The sequence below is a fragment of the Balaenoptera ricei genome, chromosome 2 (genome assembly GCF_028023285.1).
Source record: "Balaenoptera ricei isolate mBalRic1 chromosome 2, mBalRic1.hap2, whole genome shotgun sequence".
Lineage (NCBI taxonomy): Eukaryota > Metazoa > Chordata > Mammalia > Artiodactyla > Balaenopteridae > Balaenoptera > Balaenoptera ricei.
The window spans coordinates 3,446,156-3,461,573 of NC_082640.1; the positions used below are offsets into that span (position 1 = coordinate 3,446,156).

The 15,418-nt window shown below is 37.2% G+C and overlaps 1 protein-coding gene across 4 annotated transcripts in view; it reads left to right on the top strand.

The window, feature by feature from the left end:
* ZEB1 (zinc finger E-box binding homeobox 1) overlaps positions 1-15,418 on the top strand; it is a 194,752-nt gene that overhangs the window by 153,921 nt on the left and 25,413 nt on the right. The gene's annotated exons all lie outside the window — the stretch shown is intronic.

The window sequence follows — 15,418 nt, forward strand, 5'->3', positions numbered from 1 at the left end:
TTGGAGACAGATGGTTTTCCTGTATCTACTTTGGTCCTCTCTGATACGAACAGCCAGTATATAAAGAGTGGTAAAATACAATAATAATGCATTCATACTCTCCTGAAAAGAAATATGCTGTCATTCTGCCTTCCATGCACTAGAAACAGATGAAAATATTCCTGTAAGAAATTTTATACAGTATCTGTACCAAGAACTAGGAAGATACTTGGAATGTTTGAGGATATTTGAAGTATTAAGATCCTAAATCTGGTTTGGTTTTTCCAGGGTTCCCAGTTTAATGGATAGATTTAGCTTAATAGCCCAATAATCAACTTTTTAAGACTTCTTAGAGCAGTTTTACATTTAGAACAAAATTGTACAGAGGTGCAGAGATTTCCTATATTCCCCCTGCCCCACACATGCACAGCCTCCCCATTATCAACATCACTCACCAGAGCAGTACTTTTTTTTTTTTTAACCAAGGATGAACCTACATTGACACGTCATAATCACTCAAAGACCTAATTTGCATTAGGGTTCACTCTTGGTGTTGTACATTCTGTTGGTTTCGACAAATGTACAATAACATGTGTCCATCATTATAATATCAGAGTATTTTCACTGCCCTAAAAGTCCTCTGTGCTCTGCCTATTCATCCTCCCCTCCTCCTTGCCCTGGCACCCACTGATGTTTTTATGTCTCCATAGTTTTGCCTTATCCAGAATGTCTTATAGTTGGAGTCATGTAGTATATAGTCATATAGCCTTTTCAAATTGGCTTCTTTCACTTACTTATGCATTCAACTTTCCTCTGTGTTTTTTCATGGATTGATAACTCATTTCTTACAAATGTTGAATGATATTCCATAGCCTGGATGGACTGCATTTTATTTATCCATTCACCTACTGAAGGACACCTTGGTTGCTTCCAAGTTTTGGCAGTTATGAATAAAGCTGCTATAAACATTCATGCACAGATTTTGGTCTGGAAATAAGTTTTCAGCTCCTTTGGGTAAATACCAAGGTGCACAATTGCTGGATTATATGATAAGAGTATGTTTAGTTCTAGAGGAAACTGCCAAACTATCATCCAGAGTGGCTGTACCATTTTTCATTCCACCAGCAATGAATGAGAGTTCCTATTGCTCCACATCATGGCCAGTATTTCATGTTCTCAGTGTTCCCGATTTTGGCCATTCTGATAGTGTTTAGTGGTATCTTGCTGTTTTAATTTGTTTTTCCCTAATGAAATATTATGTGCAGCATCTTTTCACAGTTATTTGTCATCTGTATATCTTCTTTGATGAGGTGACAAAGTCCTTGGTCCATTTTTAAAATTTTTAAATTTTATATTGGAGTTAGTTGATTTACAATGTTGTGTTAGCTTCAGGTGTACAGCAAAGTTATTTAGTTATACATATACATATCTATTCTTTTTCAGATTCTTTTTCCATATAGGTCATTGCAGAGTATTGAGTAGAGTCCACTGTGCTATGCAGTAGGTCCTTGTTGGTTGTCTATTTTATATACAGTAGTGTGCACATGTGAATCCCAATCTCCTCATTTATCCTGCCCCCGCCTTTCCCCTTTGGTAACCGTAAGTTTGTTTTCAAAGTCTGTGAGTCTGTTTCTGTTTTGTAAATAAGTTCATTTGTACTGTTTTTTAGATTCCACATATAAATGATATCCTTTGATATTTATCTTTCTCTAACTTACTTAGTATGATAATCTCTAGATCCATCCATGTTGCCACACATGGCATTATTGCATTCTTTTTTATGGCTGAGTAATATTCCATTGCGTATATATACCTATATATATACACCACATCATCTTTATCCATTCCTCTGTCGATGGACACTTAGGTTGCTTCCATGTCCTGGCTATTGTAAATAGTGCTGCAGTGAACATTGGGGTGCATGTACCTTTTTGAAGTATGATTTTCTATGGATATATGCCCAGGTGATGGATCGCTGAATCATATGGTAGCTCTATTTTTAGTTTTTTAAGGGACCTCCATACTGTTCTCCATAGTGGCTGTATCAGTTTACATTCCCACCAACAGTGCAAGAGGGTTCCCTTTTCTCCACATCGTCTCCAGCATTTACTGTTTGTAGATTTTTTGATGATGGCCATTCTGACCGGTGATACCTCACTGTAGTTTTGATTCTCATTTCTCTAATAATTAGTGATGTGGAGCATCTTTTCATGTGCTTTTTGGCCATCTGTGTGTCTTCTTTGGAGAAATGTATATTTAGACCTACTGCCCATTTTTTTGATTGGGTTGTTTTTTCGATATCAAGCTGCATGAGCTGTTTGTATGTTCTGGAGATTAAACCCTTGTCATTCGCTTCATTTGCAAATATTTTCTCCCATTCTGTGGGTTGTCTTCATTTTGTTTATGGTTTCCTTTGCGGTGCAAAAGCTTTTAAGTTTAATTAGGTCCCATTTGTTTATTTTTGTTTTTATTTTCATTACTCTAGGAGGTGGATCCAAAAAGGTATTACTGCAATTTATGTCAAACAGTGTTCTGCCTATGTTTTTCTCTAAGAGATTTATAGTATCCAGTCTTACATTTAGGTTTTTAATCAATTTAGAGTTTATTTTTGTGTATGCTGTTAGAGAATGTTCTAATTTCATGCTTTTACACGTAGCTCTCCACTTTTCCCAGCACCATTTATTAAAGAGACTGTCTTTTCTCCATTGTATATTCTTGCCTCCTTTGTCATAGATTAATTGACCACAGGTGTGTGGGTTTATTTCTGGGCTTTCCATCCTGTTCCATTGATCTGTATTTCTGTCTTTGTGCCAGTACCATACTGTTTTGATGACTGTAGCTTTATATTATAGTCTGAAGTCAGTCAGCCTGATTCCTCCAGCAGCTCTGTTTTTCTTTCCCAAGATTGCTTTGGCTATTCAGGGTCTTTTGTGTTTCCATACAGATTTTAAGGTTTTTGTTCTAGATCTGCAGAAAATGCCATGAGTTATTTGATCGGGATTGCATTGAATCTGTAGATTGCCTTGGGTAGTATAGTCATTTTGACAATATTGATTCTTCCAATCCAAGAATATGGTATATCTTTCCATCTGTTTGTGTCATCTTCAATTTCTTTCATCAGCATCTTATAGTTTTCAGAGTACAGGTCTTTTGCCTCCTCAGGTAGGTTTATTCCTAGGTATTTTATTCTTTTTTGATGCATGGTATTCTTTTGTGATAAATGGTATTGTTTCCTTAATTTCTTTTTCTGATCTTTTGCTGTTAGTGTATAGGAATGCAACAGATTTCTCTGTATTAATTTTGTGTCCTGCAACTTTACTGAATCCATTGACGAGCTCCAGTAGTTTTCTGGTAGCATCTTTAGGATTTTCTATGTATAGTATCATGTCATCTGCAAACAGTGACAGTTTTACTTCTTCCTTTCCAACTTGGATTCCTGCTATTTTTTTTCTTCTCTGATTGCTATGGCTAAGACTTCCAAAACTATATTGAATAGAAGTGGCGAGAGTGGACGTCCTTGTCTTGTTCCTGATCTTAGAGGAAATGCTTTCAGCTTTTCACCACTGAGTATAATGTTAGCTGTGGGTTTGTCATATATGGCCTTTATTATGTTGAGGTATATTCCGTCTATGCCCACTTTCTGGAGAGTTTTTATCTTAAATGGGTGTTGAAATTTTGTCAAAAGATTTTTCTGTTGAGATGATCATATGGTTTTTTTTCTTCAATTTGTTAATGTGGTGTATCACACTGAATGATTGTGGGTACTGAAAAATCCTTGCATCCCTGGGATAAATCCCACTTGATCATGGTGCATGATCCTTTTAATGTATTGTTGGATTCTGTTTGCCAGTATTCTGTTGAGGATTTTTGCATCTGTGTTCATCTATGAGATTGGCCTGTAATTTTCTTTTCTTGTGGTATCTTTGTCTGGTGTTGGCATCACAGTGATGGTGACCTCATAGAATGAATTTTGGAGTGTTCCTTCGTCTGCAATTTTTTGAAATAGTTTCAGAAGGATAGGTGTTAACTCTTCTCTAAATGTTTGATAGAATTCCCCTGTGAAGCTATCTGGTCCTGGACTTTTGTTTATTGGGAATTTTTTAATCACAGTTTCAGTTTCAGTGCTTGTGATTATTGTTCATATTTTCAGTTTCTTCCTTGTTCATTTTGGGGAGGTTGTACCTTTCTAAGAATTTGTCCATTTCTTCTAGGTTGTCCATTTTATTGGCATACAGTTGCTTGTAAGTAGTCTCTTAAGATCCTCTGTATTTCTGTGGTGTCCATTGTAACTTATCCTTTTTCATTTCTGATTTTATTGATTTGGCCTTCTCCCTTTTTTTCTCGATGAGTCTGTCTAAAGGTTTATCTATTTTGTTTATCTTTCAAAGAGCCAGCTTTTAGTTTCATTGATCTTTTCTAATGTTTTCTTCGTCTCTATTTCATTTATTTCTGCTCTGATCTTTATGATTTCTTTCCTCCTGCTAACTTTGGGTTTTGTTTGTTCTTATTTCTCTAGTTGCTTTAGGTGTAAGGTTAGGTTGTTTATTTGGGATTTTTCTTGTTTCCTGAGATGAGACTATATTGCTATAAACTTCCCTCTTTAGAACTGCTTTTGCTGCACCCCTTAGGTTTTGGATCATCATGTTTTGGCTGTCATTTGTCTCTAGGTATTTTTTTATTTTCTCTTTGCTTTCTTTAGTGACTCATTGGTTGTTTAGTAGCGTATTGTTTAGCCTCCACGTTTGTGTTTTTTTCAGTTTTTTTTGTTGTTGTTGATTTCTAATCTCCTAGCGTTGTGGTCAGAAAATATGCTTGATAAGATTTCAGTTTTCTTAAATTTATCAAGGGTTGCTTTATGGCCCAGAATGTGATCTATCCTGGAGAATGTTCCATGTGCACTTGAAAAGAATGTGTATTCTGCCGCTCTTGGACAGAATGCTATATGAATATCAGTCAAGTCCATCTGACCTAATGTGTCATTTAAGGCCTGTGTTTCCTTTATAGATTTTCTGTCTCGATGATCTGTCCATTGATGTAAGTGGGATGTTAAAGTCCTCCATTATTATTGTGTTACTGTTGATTTCTCCTTTTATGGCTGTTAGCATTTGCCTTATATATTGAGGTGCTCCTATGTTGGGTGCATAAATATTTACAATTGTTATATCTTCTTCTTGGATTGATCCCTTGATCATTATGTAGTGTCCTTCTTTGTCTTTTGTAACAGTTGTCATTTTAAAGTCTATTTGGTCTGATATGAGTACTGCTACTCCAGCTTTCTTTTGATTTCCATTTGCATGGAATACCTTTTTCCATCCCCTCACTTTCAGTCTGTATGTGTCCCTAGGTCTGAAGTGTGTCTCTTGTAGACAGCATATATATGGGTCTTGTCTTTGTATCCGTTCAGCCAGTCTTTTGGTTGGAGCATTTTAATCCATTTACATTTAAGGTAATTACTGATATGTATGTTCTTATTGCTGTTTTGTTAATTTGGGGGATGGTTGTTTTTGTAGATTTGGGTATTTGTTTGCAGATTTTTTGATGACAGCCATTCTGACTAGTGTGAGGTGATACCTCATTGTAGTTTTGATTTGCATTTCTCTAATAATTGGTGATGTTGAGCATCTTTTCATGTGCTTTTTAGCCATCTTTATGTCTTCTTTGGAGAAATGTCTATTTAGATCTTCCACCCATTTTTTGATTGAGTTGTTTGTTTTTTGATATTGAGCTGCATGAGCTGTTTGTTGGGTGGGTTATTTTTGTAGGTCTTTTTTCTTCCCTTCCTCTTTTGTCCTCTTGTGATTTGATGACTATGTTTAGTGTTGTGTTTGGATTCCTTTTTCTTTTCTGTGTGTGTATCTATAAGTAGATTCTTGGTTTGCAGTTACCATGAGGTTTTGATACAGCAGTCTATATATGTATATACAAGATTGTTTTAAGTTGCTGGTCTCTTAATTTCAAATGCATTTCCAATATCCTGCATTGCACTCTCCTCTTCTCATGATTGCTGGTTTTGATAGCATGTTTGTGAGTGGATGATTTCCTACCTTTACTGTATGTTTGCCTTGACCAGTCAGCTTTCACATTCATAATTTTCTTGTTTTCTCTCATGGGCTTTTCTTTTCTGCCTAGAGCAGTTTCTTTAGCATTTGTTGTAAAGCTGGTTTGGTGGTGCCATATTCTCTTAGCTATTCCTTGTCTGTAAAGCTTTTGATTTCTCCATCGAATCTGAACAAGAGCCTTGCTGAGTATTCTTGGTTGTAGGTTTTTCCCTTTCACCACTTAAATATATCCTGCCACTCCATTCTGGCCTGCAGAGTTTCTGCAGAAATACCAGCTGATATCCTTATGGGGATTCCTTTGTATGTTATTTGTTCTTTTCCCTTGTTGCTTTTGACATTTTCTCTTTATCATTCATTTTTGTCAAGTTGATTAATATGTCTCAGCATATTTCTCCTTGGCTTTATCCTTTATGGGACTCTCTGCACTTCCTGGGCTTAGGTGACTGTTTCCTTTCCCATGTTAAGGAAGTTTTCAGCTATTATCTCTTCAAATACTTTCTCAGGCCCTTTGTCTCTCTCTTCTCCTTCTAGGACCCCTATAATGCAAATGTTGGTGCGTTTAATGTTGTCCCAGAGGTCTCTTAGGCTGTCTTCATTTCTTTTCTTTTCATTCTTTTTTCTTTATTCTGTTCTGCAGCAGTGATTTCCACCATTCTGTCTTCAGCTCACTTATCCATCCTTCTGCATCATTTATTCTGCTATTGATTCTTTCTGGTGTATTTTTCATTTCAGTTATTGTATTGTTCAACTCTTGTTTGTTTTTTAAATCTTCTAGCTCTTTGTTAAACGTTTCTTGTATCTTCTTGGTCTGCGCCTCCATTCTTTTTCCGAGATCTTGGATCATCTTTACTATCATTACTGTGAATTCTTTTTCAGGTAGATTGTCTATCACTTCATGTAATTGTTGTTTTGGGGTTTTATATTGTTCCTTCATCTGGAATGTATTCCTCTGCCATCTCATGTTGTCTCACTTTCTGTGTTTGAGGTTCCACAGACTGCAGGATTGTAGTTCCTCTTGGTTCTGGTGTCTGCCCCCTGATGGGTGAGGCTGGTCATGGGGCTTGTGCAGGCTTCCTGGTGGGAGGGACTGGTGCCTGCCCACTGGTGGGTGGAGCTGGGTCTTGTCCCTCTGGTGGGCAGGACTGTGTCAAGGAGTGTGTTTAGAGGTGGCTGTGGCTTGGCTCAGGATGACTTTAGGCAGCCTGTCTGCTGATGGGTGGGGCTGTGTTCCTGCCCTGCGGGTTGTTTGGCCTGAGGCATGCCAGCACTGGAACCTAAGGGCTGTTGGGTGGGGCCAGGTCTTGGTGTCAAAATGGCGGCCTCCAGGACAGCTCATGCCAATGAGTACCCCCCAGTACCTCTGCCACCAGTGTCCTTTTACCCACAGTGAGCCACAGCCACCCCTCACCTCCCCAGCAGACCCCTCCATGACCAGCAGGTAGGTCTTGCCCAGGGTCCTATGAAGTCACTGCTCTTTCCCATGTCCCAGTTCACACGGGACCTTATTTGTGCCCTCCAAGAGTGGTGCTTCTGTCTCCCCCAGTCCTGTGGAGTTCCTGCAGTCAAGCCCCACTGGCCTTCAAAGCCAAATGCTCTGGGGGCTTCTCCTACCAATGCAAGACCTCCAGACTGGGGAGCCTGACATGGGGCTCAGAACTCTCACTCTTGTGAGAGAACCTCTGTGATATAATTATTTTCTAGTTTGTGGGTCAAACTAGAAAATAATTAGTATGGGATTTGATTGTATCGCGAATGTGCCCCTTCTACCATCTCGTTGTGGCTTTGTCTTTGGAAGTAGAATTATCTTTTTTGGTAGGTTCCAGACCTTTTTTGTTGATGGTTGTTCAGCAGTTAGTTGTGATTTTGGTGTCTTCGTGAGAGGCAGTGAGCTCAGGTCCTTCTACTCCACCACCTTGTCCTCCAGGTTTACTTTAACCTCAGGTATGTATTCTTGAACTCAGTAGTTCCAGTGGTGATTTCCTGATTCTCCGTCATGAAGTTGGAGGAGGAAGGGGGCTATGATTTGGCCCATTTTTTAAATTAAATTATTTGATTTCTTAGCAGTGAGTTTTAAGAATTCTTTGTATATTTTGGATACTAGTCCTTTTTCAGATGTGTCGTTTGCAAATAGTTTTCCCAGTCCATGGCTTATCTTCTAATTCTCTTCTAGTTCTCTTGTTATTGTCTTTCATGGAACAGAACTTTTTCATTTAATGAAGTCCAGCTTATCAAGTATCTCTTTCATGGCTCATGCCTTTGGTATCTAAACTGGCATTACCATACCCAAGGTCACATAGGTTTTCTTCTGTTGTCGTCTGTGATTCATTTTGAGTTTTGTAAAGGGTGTAAGGTCTGTGTTTACATTTTTTTTTTTTTTTTTTTTTGTATGTGGATGTCCAGTTGCCTTTGCTGTTTGGGCTGTCTGTTCTCTCGCCAACACCACACTTTCTTGATTATTATAGCTATATAGTAAGCCTTGAAGTCAGATAGTGTTGGTCTCCCAACGTTATTCTTCACCTTCAATGTTATGTTGCCTCTTCTGGGTCTCTTGCCTCTCCGTATAAATTTAGAATGTCTGTGATTTTCCATAAAATAACTTGATTGGGATTACACTGACTCTGTAGATCTAGTTGGGGAGAAGTGACATCTTGACAATATTGAGTCAATATTGAGTATCCATGACCATGGAATATCTCTCCATTTATTTAGTTCTTTGATTTTATTCATCAGACTTTTGTACTTTTCCTCAAATAAATCTTATACATAATTTGTTAGATTTGTGCCTAAGTATTTTTGGTGCTAGTGTAAATGGTGTTGTATCAATCAACTTTTAAATTTTTGAAGGAAATCGAGAAGGATGGTACAGAAAACAAAACAGATTCCATTGTGAAGAGTCAACTGTACCTTCCTTAAATCAGGAATCAGCTATGCAAAAGAGCAGAAAGAGAAGTTTCACTCCAGAATAGATAGGATTTCTGCAACTAATTTGGTGACAAAGGAAAAAGAAGTAGGGTGCTCTAGGAATTGTTTCCTGCAGTGTGGCAAAAGGACACGTTTCTGAAAACTGTAAGTAATTACCCCTGGGGACACTGCATTTCAGCTTAATGATATGCGTTCTGTTGATCTGTTTGCATATTTGCAGAGTCCGTAGTTATTGGCATTATAATCCTGTAGGGCCTTAGTTTTCTACTTTTGTTTCTTGGTATTTTTTTCTCTTAAAGAAAATGTGTTAACATTTCACCTGAAAAAGCAGTAGCTTACAATAAATATGAAAGGGAAATAGAACATTTTAAATGCAGATGTGTATAACTATGTAAAATTTTTATGTAACAAAGAGGATTTCAGAAAGTATCAGTGAAAGAAAATAATGAAAACTAAAGAAACATCCCATTGCATAGATCAAGTAAGGTGAAACTTTGTAAAGTCCATTGTTACAAATCAATGCAGTAAAATCCCATAAAAATTGAGGCCTTAACTGTTCTGAATTAGTAAAACATTTTTTGTTTTCTTTGTCTAATTATTATTCAATATGTTTTTAATTCAGGAATTCATTACTTTTAGGTATATAATGTAATTTAACTGCTAATACAGTATTTCACAGTAGATTTTCTGTCACACCAGCAACATCTGTTTACATAGAAAAAGTGATTATCTTCAGAAGCACTTAGGTTTTTAGTGTTTTAATAGATTAAACATACCGTCCTGCATGTCATAAGTTGTAAACAGGGAAACTTTACTCCAACAGATGGATTTATCACAAATTCTGGTTCAGTGGGGAACAAATCAAGGAAATTTTTCACAGGTTTTATATCAAGTCTGCCTACTAAAGGAAGTTTAAGATACAGAAATTTAAAATGTTTTTTAAGTAAGTATATTCATGGTCACAGATACATAAAGAAATTATGGTTCAAAAAATGGTCAGATATAGGTTGGATTTTTTAGTAGTACTGAATTGCTACCATAAGTTTATTATAGGAATTCTAAAAAGAAACATTTTTTCCCTTACATGACAAGTCTTCACTGCTAAAAAGTGAGTTTTTAAAAAATAATAGTCCAGTATTTTTTAAAACAGAAACAAAAATTCTAACTTTTAAACCTGTTCATTCTATAACTTATGATGTCAAATATTTAGATTTTTTTCATTGTTTTACGCAATTGGCCTAAAAGAATAAATTCATATCTCATACGTGTGAGAACATCCAATAGATACTGATTCATGAGTATGAACATTGAATAGATACTGATTTATGAAAAGAACTTACTAGTTAAGTATGAGAAACTTGTCATTTTACGGAATTATTAGTATTTTGTTTACTGATTGGAAGGATTAATCATGAAGGTAAAGAAGAAAATAGAATGTAATGCAAGCAGACCGCTTATGACCCAGGAGTACAAGGAGCTTGAATCATGGAATCACACTGTGACTGTGGTACTGATGACCAAACACCTGTAACAGTGGACTCTGACGTTAGCCGCTGAGACCAGTAGGATAAACAGACAGTCTGGCAAGGAGAGTGTCCCAAATGTTGGTTTCCCACTTGTCTGTACAAATAGGAAATTGATACTAGACAAAATATTATAACTTGATTTCCCACCCAAAATGTCCTCATGTGGCTACTCTAGTCCCCAAAGAAGGGGGTCATGCCAGAGTCATCACCAAGAGAAAACTCTGGTTCCAGGTGCCTTGCTAGCTGATAACAAAAAAAAAAAAAAAACACAACAGCATAAACCATGGGGGTCTTGGTTATTTGATTTTATTTGTATATTTGATACATATTTCAGTGTATTTAGCTGTATAGAGTCAGGTGCTCAGCTTATTATTTGTAGGCCTGCCCTTAAGCAAGACATTTAATTTACATAGACTTGAATTTCAGTAACGGGGGGACACATGTTTATGAAGCATTTGAAGAATGTTATGAAATGTTCTTTGGTGGTCTTTTTCTGTTAAGAAATTCAAAATGAAGGTAAGATGATATTTACAATAAGGTGTCACTTAGGAACTTATTTCTTTGAAGAAATACATCAAATATGGAAATCTACTCTTAGTTAAATATTAATTGGCCAAAGTGGTATTTCATTTTTAGGATTGGCAGGCTTAGATGGTTCCATATATAAAAAATATCTAGTTCACTCCGCAAACTACAATTCATCCATAATGCCCTTATTTTCTGAAAGCTATCGTAATAGTCATCCAGATAAAACTGTACAGAAAGTGTGTCGGTGTGTTTCAGGAGGAAAAAGAACATGAAGAGCCATGCAGGGGTGTCTCAGTGGGCTGGGCCCGCTCTGGCCCCCACTGCTCCTCACAGTACACACTCTTTTGGTCTGAACTCGGGCACAGGGCCACACTTCCCTGCAAGGGCATCTTAGAAACACAGTCCGTGCGCTGCTTACTCTCCGAGGACTGTAACTAGAGTGCCACTTTTCTCTGATCCACCGCGCAAACGAGGAGAAGAAATACATTGTAGTGAAGAAGTCACACAGCACGTGTTTGACTTCTGACTGCATCATTTACTGGCTGTGTGATTTGGAAGTTATTTAGCCTTTTCTGGGCCTCACGTTCTCTATAAAATAGAGGGGGAGATCAGTGTGTTGTTTTCAGGATCAAATACAAAGCATAATGTCTGGTACGTAGCAGAGGGCCTTGGTGGTAGCTTTGGTAATTTTTTTTTTTAATAATTGCTTTACAATGGTGTGTTAGTTTCTGCTGTATAACAAAGTGAATCAGCTATACATATACATATATCCCCATATCTCCTCCCTCTTGCGTCTCCGTCCCACCCTCCCTATCCCAAACCTCTAGGTGGACCCAAAGCACCAAGCTGATCTCCCTGTGCTATGCGGCTGCTTCCCACTAGCTATCTGTTTTACATTTGGTAGTGTATATATGTCCATGCCACTCTCTCACTTTGTCCCACCCAGCTTACCCTTCCCCCTCCCTGTGTCCTCAAGTCCCTTCTCTATGTCTGCGTCTTTATTCCTGTCCTGCCCCTACGATCTTCAGAACCTTATATGTGTTAGCATACGGTATTTGTTTTTCTCTTTCTGACTTACTTCACTCTGTTTGACAGACGCTAGTTCCATCCACCTCATTACAAATAACTTTCTTTTTGTGGCTGAGTAATATTCCATTGTATATATGTGCCACATCTTCTTTATCCATTCATCTGTCGATGGACACTTAGGTTGCTTCCATATCCTGGCTATTGTAAATAGTGCTGCAATGAACATTGTGGTACATGACTCTTTTTGAATTATGGTTTTCTCAGGGTATATGCCCAGTAGTGGGATTGCTGGGTCATATGGTAGTTCTATTTTTAGTCTTTTAAGGAACCTCCATTATGTTCTCCATAGTGGCTGTATCAATTTACATTCCCACCAACAGTACAAGAGGGTTCCCTTTCTCCACACCCTCTCCAGCATTTATTATTGGTAGATTTTTTGATGATGGCCATTCTGACTGGTGTGAGGTGATACCTCATTGTAGTTCTGATTTGCATTTCTCTTAATAATTAGTGATGTTGAGCATCCTTTGATATGTTTGTTGGCAATCTGTATATCTTCTTTGGAGAAATGTCTATTTAGGTCTTCTGCCCATTTTTGGATTGTGTTTTGTTTTTTTGAAATTGAGCTGCATGAGCTGCTTGTAAATTTTGGAGATTAATCCTTTGTCAGTTGCTTCATTTACAAATATTTTCTCCCATTCTGAGGGTTGTCTTTTCGTCTTATGTTTTCCTTTGCTGTGCAAATTTTAAGTTTCATTAGGTCCCATTTGTTTATTTTTGTTTTAATTTCCACTTCTCCAGGAGCTGGGTCAAAAAGGATCTTGCTGTGATTTATGTCATACAGTGTTCTGCCTATGTTTTCCTCTAAGTTTTATAGTGTCTGGCCTTACATTCTTTAATCCATTTTGAGTTTATTTTTGTGTACGGTGTTAGGAAGTGTTCTAATTTCATTCTTTCACATGTAGCTGTCCAGTTTTCCCAGCACCACTTATTGAAGAGGCTGTCTTTTCTCCATTGTATTCTTGCCTCCTTTTATGAAAAATAAGGGGACCATATGTGCATGGGTTAATCTCTGCTCTTTCTTTCCATTGATCTATATTTCTGTTTTTGTGCCAGTACCATACTGTCTTGATTACTGTAGCTTTGTAGTATAAGTCTGAAGTCCAGGAGCCTGATTCCTCCAGCTCCATTTTTCTTTCTCAAGATTGTTTTGGATATTCGGGGTATTTTGTGTTTCCATACAAGTTCTGTGAAAAATGCCACTGGTAGTTTGACAGGGATTGCGTTGAACCTATAGATTGCTTTGGGTACTATAGTCATTTTCACTATGTTGATTCTTCCAATCAAAGAACATAGTATATCTCTCCATCTGTTTGTATCATCTTTAATTTCTTTCATCAATCTCTTATGGTTTTCTGCATACAGGTTTTTTGTCTCCTTAGGTAAGTTTATTCTTAGGTATTTTATTCTTTTTGTTGCAATGGTAAATGGGAGTGTTTCCTTAATTTCTCTTTCAGATTTTTCATCATTAGTGTATAGGAATGCAAGAGATTTCTGTGCATTCATTTTGTATCCTGCTACTTTACCAAATTCATTGATTAGCTCTAGTAGTCTTCTGGGAGCATCTTTAGGATTCTCTATGTATAGTATCATGTCATCTGCAAACAGTGACAGCTTTACTTCTTTTCCGATTTGGATTCCTTTTATTTCTTTTTCTTCTCTGATTGCTGTGGCTAAAACTTCCAAAACTATATTGAATAATAGTGGTGAGAGTGGACAACCTTGTCTTGTTCCTGATCTTAGAGGAAATGGTTTCAGTTTTTCACCATTGAGAACGATGTTGGCTTTGGTTTTGTCATATATGGCCTTCATTATGTTGAGGTAAGTAAGTTCCCTCTATGCCTACTTTCTGGAGAGTTTTTATCATAAACGGGTGTTGAATTTTGTCGAAAGCTTTTTCTGCATCTATTGAGATGATCATATGGTTTTTCTCCTTCAGTTTGTTAATAGGGTGTATCACATTGACTGATCTGCGTATATTGAAGAATCCTTGCATTCCTGGGAAAAACCCCAACTGATCATGGTGTATGATCCTTTTAATGTGCTGTTGGATTCTGTTTGCTAGGATTTTTGCACCTATGTTCATCAGTGGTGTTGGCCTGTATTTGTGACATCTTTGTCTGGTTTTGGTATCAGGGTGAGGGTGGCCTCATAGAATGAGTTTTGGGAATGTTCCTCCCTCGGAAGAGTTTAACAAGGATAGGTGTTAGCTCTTCTCTAAATGTTTGATAGAATTTGCCTGTGAAGCCATCTGGTCCTGGGCTTTTGTTTGTTTAAGGTTTTTAATCAGTTTCAATTTCAGTGCTTGTGATTAGTCTGTTTATATTTTCTATTTCTTCCTGGTTCAGTCTGGGAAGGTTGTGCTTTTCTAAGAATTTGTCCATTTCTTCCAGGTTGTCCATTTTATTGGCATATAGTTGCTTGTAGTAATCTCTCATGATCCTTTGTATTTCAGCAGTGTCATTTGTCTCCTTTTTCATTTCTAATTCCATTTCTAATTCTATTGATTTGAGTCTTCTCCCTTTTTTTTCTTGATGAATCTGGCTAATGGTGTATCAATTTTGTGTATCTTCTCCAAGAACCAGCTTTTAATTTTATTGATCTTTGCTACTGTTTCCTTCATCTCTTTTTCATTTATATCTGATCTGATGTTTATGAGTTCTTTCCTTCTGCTAACTTTGGGCTTTTGTTCTTCTTTCTCTGATTGCTTTAGGTGTAAGGTTAGGTTGTTTATTTGAGATGTTTCTTGAGGTAGGATTGTATTGCTATCAACTTCCCTCTTAGAACTGCTTTTGCTGCATCCCATAGGTTTTGGGTCGTCGGGTTTTCACTGTCATTGTTTCTAGGTATTTTTTGATTTCCTCTTTGATTTCTTTAGTGATCTCTTGGTTATTTAGTAGTGTATTGTTTAGCCTCCATGTTTTTTTTCTAGTCTCATAGCGTTGTGGTCGGAGAAGATACTTGATATGACCTGTTTTCTTAAACTTACCGAGGCTTCGTTTGTGACCCAAGATATGATCTATCCTGGAGAATGTTCCACGAGCACTTGAGAAGAAAGTGTGTTCTGTTGTTTTTGGATGGAATGTCCTATAAATATCAATTAAGTCCATCTTGTTTAATGTATCATTTAAAGCTTGTGTTTCCTTATTTATTTTCATTTTGGGTGATCTGTCCATTGGTGAAAGTGGGGTGTTAAACTCCCCTACTACAATTCTGTTACTGTTGATTTCCCCTTTATGGTTGTTAGCATTTGCCTTATGTATTGAGGTGCTCCTATGTTGGGTGCATAAATATTTATGATAGTTATATCTTCTT